This window comes from Silene latifolia, chromosome 7 (genome assembly GCF_048544455.1).
Source record: "Silene latifolia isolate original U9 population chromosome 7, ASM4854445v1, whole genome shotgun sequence".
Lineage (NCBI taxonomy): Eukaryota > Viridiplantae > Streptophyta > Magnoliopsida > Caryophyllales > Caryophyllaceae > Silene > Silene latifolia.
This window is the reverse complement of record NC_133532.1, coordinates 23,734,983-23,741,325: the sequence shown is the minus strand read 5'-3', so window position 1 is coordinate 23,741,325 and position 6,343 is coordinate 23,734,983. Positions and strand designations below refer to the sequence as shown.

General features: G+C 37.0%; 1 pseudogene; it reads right to left on the bottom strand.

Moving 5' to 3' along the window:
• Nucleotides 1-738: 738 nt before the first annotated feature.
• On the bottom strand, nucleotides 739-5,864 carry LOC141591953 (UDP-glucuronic acid decarboxylase 2-like; annotated as a pseudogene).
• Nucleotides 5,865-6,343: the final 479 nt, after the last annotated feature.

Sequence of the window (6,343 nt, the reverse complement as noted above, 5' to 3'; positions counted from 1 at the left end):
GAGAGACTTGTAATTTCTTATCTATGTATAAATCTTTTGAACCAAAATACTAAATGGTCTTTGATCAAGTCTCTACCAAGTGGGAAACTGAATTTGAATTGGAAATCTTGAGCAAAAGGATGGGATAAAAGATTGTCAGCCATAAGAGTCACGAAACTGTTAGGTTAGGTTGTCGAAGAAAAAAGTCCTTTAACAATAACATTCTATATTTTTGTACGAGACAACATTATCATGTACATGCTCGTTCTGTTATTTTGAATACTAGGTTTTCTTGTAACAGATTATTTCATAGCTCATGACTTTTGAGCGATATCAAAGAAAGACGAGAGTATTTCAAAAAGAGAGATTATTTGGATATGAGTCAAATTGTCACCATTACTAATCAACGGCCCTCTTCAAGGGTAACTGTTTCAGGGTAAAAACTGAATATCAGAGCTTTGGGGCCGGATGACCATCTCGAGCTGTAGACGTACGCCAACAATTTAGGATGCTGTCAAGTGATGCCACGACGTCACTAGACTTCTAGGGTCATATGGACCCCAAGTGGGTCATCCGACCTCAAGGAGTCGTTTTAATCAGTCGAGAGAATTTTTCCCCATCGGTAACAAAATAGTTTTGACGTTGGGATGGACAAAGCGAGGGAACGGGGAACAGAGTTGATGAACGAGAGGCACGAAATTAAGATATAAGGGACTGTAATTATCATTTTGGCCAGTTTGTTGATGGGCAAAGAATTGGTGAAATGAATACTGGGTGATATAATATTAATGAAGGCGGTCTACATTAAATCAAAATGAAAGGAGAACAAAAATAGCATAATACAATATGACATAAAAATGCTGAGATCTCTGCTATTACTCTAAATCTATACTCATTAAGGGCACCATAGGAGGCGGCCCCACTACTCGGAATCCCGTTCCTTAAAAGGCATCTCCGCCCTTTTGATCACCAAAAATACGCTGCCTGAAGTCTGAAACCATCATAGGTAGACCTTTGTGGAGCGCAATCTTGGGCTCCCATCCTAGCATATCTTTAGCCTTTGTGATGTCGGGTTTCCTCTTGTGAGGATCATCCTCCGTGTTTGGCCTAAACTCAATCTTTGCATTCGGGTCTATTGTTTCCTGAACCACCTGTAAATAGATAAAAAAAAAATAAGAGCTTCGTAAGCAACGACTGTTGTTTTCTGGCTGCTACGGATTCTACTAGACTTAAAATGCTACCGAGTACATGTCAAAAGGGAATAAATAGCGTACCTTGGCAAGCTCAAGCATGGTGAATTCACCAGGATTCCCTAGATTGAAAGGACCGACGTGTTCACCCTCCATCAATCGCATCAGCCCATCGACCTGTTCAATAAAAGACGGATCTTAGTTTTTCCTTTATGTTCAATAAAAGACGGATCTTAGTTTCTCCGTTACAGACAACTAACTACTAAGGTACACATCTCGCAAACATACAAATAGTTCAAAACATCAACAAAAATCCAAAACATCCTAAATTTAAGAATTAACCAAGGCATCTACTTTATCTTAATTCTGAACCACTAGTGTACCACCATAGTTTGTCATACATTTCAAATCTATTAAATTTCCAAAGGAGACAAAGAAGGCCAACAAAGGTGTCGTACTCTCGACGAGTTTGAGTGAGGAAACCCCATGTGCCATAAAGAATGCCATAGATGACTATTCTTCGTAGTACTCACTTAGCAGAAGAATTCAACGAGGAAGCCGCCTAAGCAAGCATATTAAATTCAATTTCCATGAAAATTGAAACTTTTAAGTGTAGAAGGATTAAAGGACTGCTCTGTGAAGTGTGAAGCACACTTTAAGTAAATAACTTAATAAATAAATCGATCTTAATTAGGTGGTTAATTTTATTGACTTTTTGAGTTAGCTTGCTTTAGAGATGAGAATGATTGATCGTTTCTGGTAATTAAAGTAGTCATTTTCCTAACAGGAGCACAAATGAGATTCAAGGTTCTGACATTAGCCACCTAACTTTTGTCTTGCATCAAACAGCGTTGGGTCGGTAAATGTACTACGACGAAAATCAGGCCCCCCTCTATTTATCATAACGTTACCAAACAATGTTTATTAGTCAATATTGTACATCATTATTGAAAATAATGACTTGTTAAGAAACTACTGTGACCAATCATAGATATTCCAGCTTATTTACCCGGGAACCCCTACAAAAATTGTCTTATATAACTTCCCTAAGTTACTGTATCAGTATAAATATCTTTTATATGTGGGATTGTAAATAAACCATGCAAAATTACAGGAGGAACGTTGACAGCAACGGAAGAACAAACTTACCAAGTCAGAAACGTACTGGAAGCTCCTCGTTTGCTTTCCATCACCATATACAGTCATTGGCTCCTTTCTTAGGGCCTGCAATATTATATAAAAAATGCAGTTACTAAGCTTGGACAGAGAGTCAGTTTAGGTTTGACTACCAAGATGGAAGACAGTCATGAGATCCTAATTACCTGCAGCAAAGTCTTACAATAAGTTTTTGTGGGACCATTTTAAAATTAGTAGTAGGACCGATAAAAGTTGTAAATTAGTATCGATGTCAACGATAAAATTGTTAAATAATGATCGATAAACAGTTCTCTATCTAAAAAGGATCGATGTAAACGATAAAATGGTTACTGGCTACAAGAGTCACTGCTAAAAGGAAAGGCGTCACTACAAAAAATTACTAAGTACCTGAGCAACAAAGTTGCTAACAACACGGCCGTCATCAATGCACATCCGAGGCCCATAAGTGTTAAAAATCCTAGCAATTCTCACCTGCAGAGTACATAGCATGTCAGGGAAATACAATCCTAAAATAATCCTACTGGAAGTGAACCTTGAAAATATACACCTTACTGATATGTTTTTTAAAAATCTCTAACTAACCTCAACACCGGCACCTCTGTGGTAGTCCATGGCCAATGTTTCAGCTGTACGTTTTCCCTCATCATAACAACTTCGGACACCTGTCATATCGATCAATTTATGATTTGTCACGCACGTCTTTACTAATTAAACCTGAATATCTAGTTCTCTTCCAAGAAACAATTACTAAGATTTCCCTTGCTACAAAAACTCAAAATTAACTAGATAGACATACCGTTTTACTTTTAGTAATTTTTTAAGTTAGAGGTGCATAGTAAAATACAGGTCAAAACATCTTTTTTTAGCATTAGTGTTCATTAGACTTGTAAAGTATGTCTTATTCAAAAGATTTTTCCGGGTGTAGGCCTAAACATGTTCAAAATACACGTTTCCAAACCTACCCAAGCAAAAAAGAAATAAATAAAAAATAAAAAAGGGTATGGTGGTCCTATAAAGGTCCCAACTTTTTATTAATTTTACACTGTTAACATGTTCTCCTGACTAAAGTTCTGACATTAACCAACATAAATCTATTTACCGACATTTTCATTAATGTCAATAATGTCCCAATAATATCTGAAATTGATATAAATATATTTTGAACTTTCATTAGAAGAGAATCGGCTTGGGTCATTCCAAAACCGTCTTTTTATGTTGCTAACATAAGGGTAAGATTGGGTACATTCGGCCTCCCCCATACCCCACTGATTTCGAAAGCCCATCAAAATTAATTTTAATGTTGTTGTTAATAAAAGAAAATCAACCCATAATTCACACTTTAATAACCTAAAAAATTATAAGAAACACTAGATTTATACAGTACCCTTTTCCGAAACAAATATACCATTGGTATCCTAAGCAAGTAAACTAGCATATACTCCGTATACCGCTTAACCTACTCTTTGTTACGTATTCGTCACTTTGAGTATCTAAGCCTATATTTGTCACTTTGAGTATCATATTACCAATTTGTCATTAAACCTTCCTGTTCTCACCAGTTTGGTAGTTCGACCCACCTAATCAAGGGTTTCTTGAAACGGGTTAATATATAGTCGGTATAATATGTCCAAAACAAAAAAAGAGTATGTTTCCAAATACTCCTAATTAAGAATTGGCCTTAGCCTAACAACAAACAAATGCCCCAAAAAATGAGGAAAAAGCAAGCAACACTTTATTTGTAAAGAAGCAAGGCTCACGTGGCTTCTTTCATTGCTACTTTCTAACCCAGCAAAATGTACATTTATGGCATGTCAAGTTGCTATCACCATGTACCCATTTCATAAAAAGCCAGACGGTGAGATTTATACGGCGCGTGTTTAACCAATAAAAGAACCGTCTAACAATACAAAACAGTCTTATTCTATAACTTGTGTAACGAACTAAAGATAATAAGCGGAAGGAAGGAAGAAATTAACGAGATGAAGCGAGTAAAATACCGATGGGATTGACGTTGCCCCAATAAGTCTCCTTTTGAGGGTGTTCCAAGGGATCACCATAAACCTCACTTGTGCTTGTTAGTAGAAACCTTGCACCTACCCTCTTTGCTAATCCTAGCATGTTTAATGTTCCCACCACATTTGTCTTGTTAATTCTTCCGTTAAGGCTTTCACAATCATAAATGACAAATCATACACAATCAACCAAAATATTAAACCTAACATAGTACAAATTTTGAATATTCAACTTGAAATCGAAAGCAAATATCTTTTCTTTGCGCAATTCGCCGACCTATCAATTCACATCCAACTTACTCCCACCGTCCCAATCATTTCTTCCAAAATCGACACAATGAACCAAAATAGTTAACCAACCAAGCATACAAATTTTGAACATTCCACAAATCGTCCACCTATCAATTCGCATTCAAACTACCCCCTCCGTCCCAATTTACATTCAAACTACTCCTTCCGTCCCAATTCACATTCAAACTACTCCCTCCGTCACAACCATTTGTTCAAAAAAACAAACTTTAGCAATTCGTTCAGCTATCAATTCACATGCAAACACATAATTGTGATACTAAATGTACACTAGTAAAATCGTCAAGACGGACAGCCTTAATCTCAGACCGTCTAATCTTATCATAAGACCGTCTCATAAAAATCTAGATCCGGACTCAAAAACAATCCACATTATGCAAAAAGGTCATAAAAACATCAAATTTAACGCATTTATTAACAAAAAACACGTAATTAATCAATCAATCAAATCATTAACAATAAATACACAAAATTAATCAAAGGATATGATAGTTTTGACGGGATTATGCTTGTAATGAACAGGAGAAGCAGGACAAGCAAGATGATAAATCTGATCAACCTCCAACAAAAGAGGTTCAACGACGTCGTGTCGTATCAATTCAAACCTAGGGTTACCAAAATGATGCATCACATTCTCTTTTCTTCCTGTAAAAAAATTATCAACAACAATTACGCTATCGCCTCGAGCGATCAATCGGTCAACCAAATGCGACCCGACGAATCCCGCCCCGCCCGTTACAACGATCCGGAGCCCCTTCCGTTTGAGCCCGAGGGGCGCTTTTCCGGATCGGAACGAGTCGGGGATGACTCGGCGGGGTGTGAACCGAGTCAACTCGCCCGAGAGGAACGAGTCGGAGAGCTGGTCGGAGGACGAAGCGAAGGAGGAGGAAGAGGAGGTGTGAGAGGTGGTGGTTGAGAAGAGGAGGAAAGCGATGGCGGCACCGAGGATGAGGAAAAGGAGACGTTGTTCACGGAGAAGGTAGTTTACGGGTCGGGTTAGGGTTAAAGTGGAGATGAGTTTAGCGGGTTTGGGTGAGTATGTGTCGGGTTGTGGGTGGGTTTCTTCGTCGTGTCCTCGGAATATGAGCTCCGACGCCATGGATTCTTACGAGTTGGAGGTGAGTGACTCGGTGAGTTGGGAAACGAGTTGAGAGAGGAGAAGGTGTTTGTGTTTGATGAAGGGAGGGAAGGAAGGTGTTATAAAGAGGGAGGAGGGGACTAGTTTGAATTGAATCTCAATCTACGGAATTTATTTATTCATTATAATGATTATAATATTATGCTATTTGAATTGTTATCTATTTCTGTTTTAATCTGTATTATATTTGAAATTTGTTTTCGGATAATTATTAGATAATTGGGTTAAACATACTTTCTTTTTTCCTAGTGTAAAATAAAATCGATAGTAATAAAAATTTGTTTTTTAGCAATTCTTAAGCCATATTTTTCAAATATAATTGGGTTAAACATGCTTTCTCTTTTCCTAGTGTAAAATAAAATTGATAATAATAAAAATTCACCATGATAGAGTGGAAATTATTTGTTTTTTAGCAATTCTTAAGCCATATTTTTCAAATATATGTTAACTATTTATCAATTATACTATCTCATTCTTAAAATTTCCATTTATCTCTTACATAATAAGTAACATAACAATTAAGGTCGTGGGTGAGGTGATTGATCTCGCCAATAAAA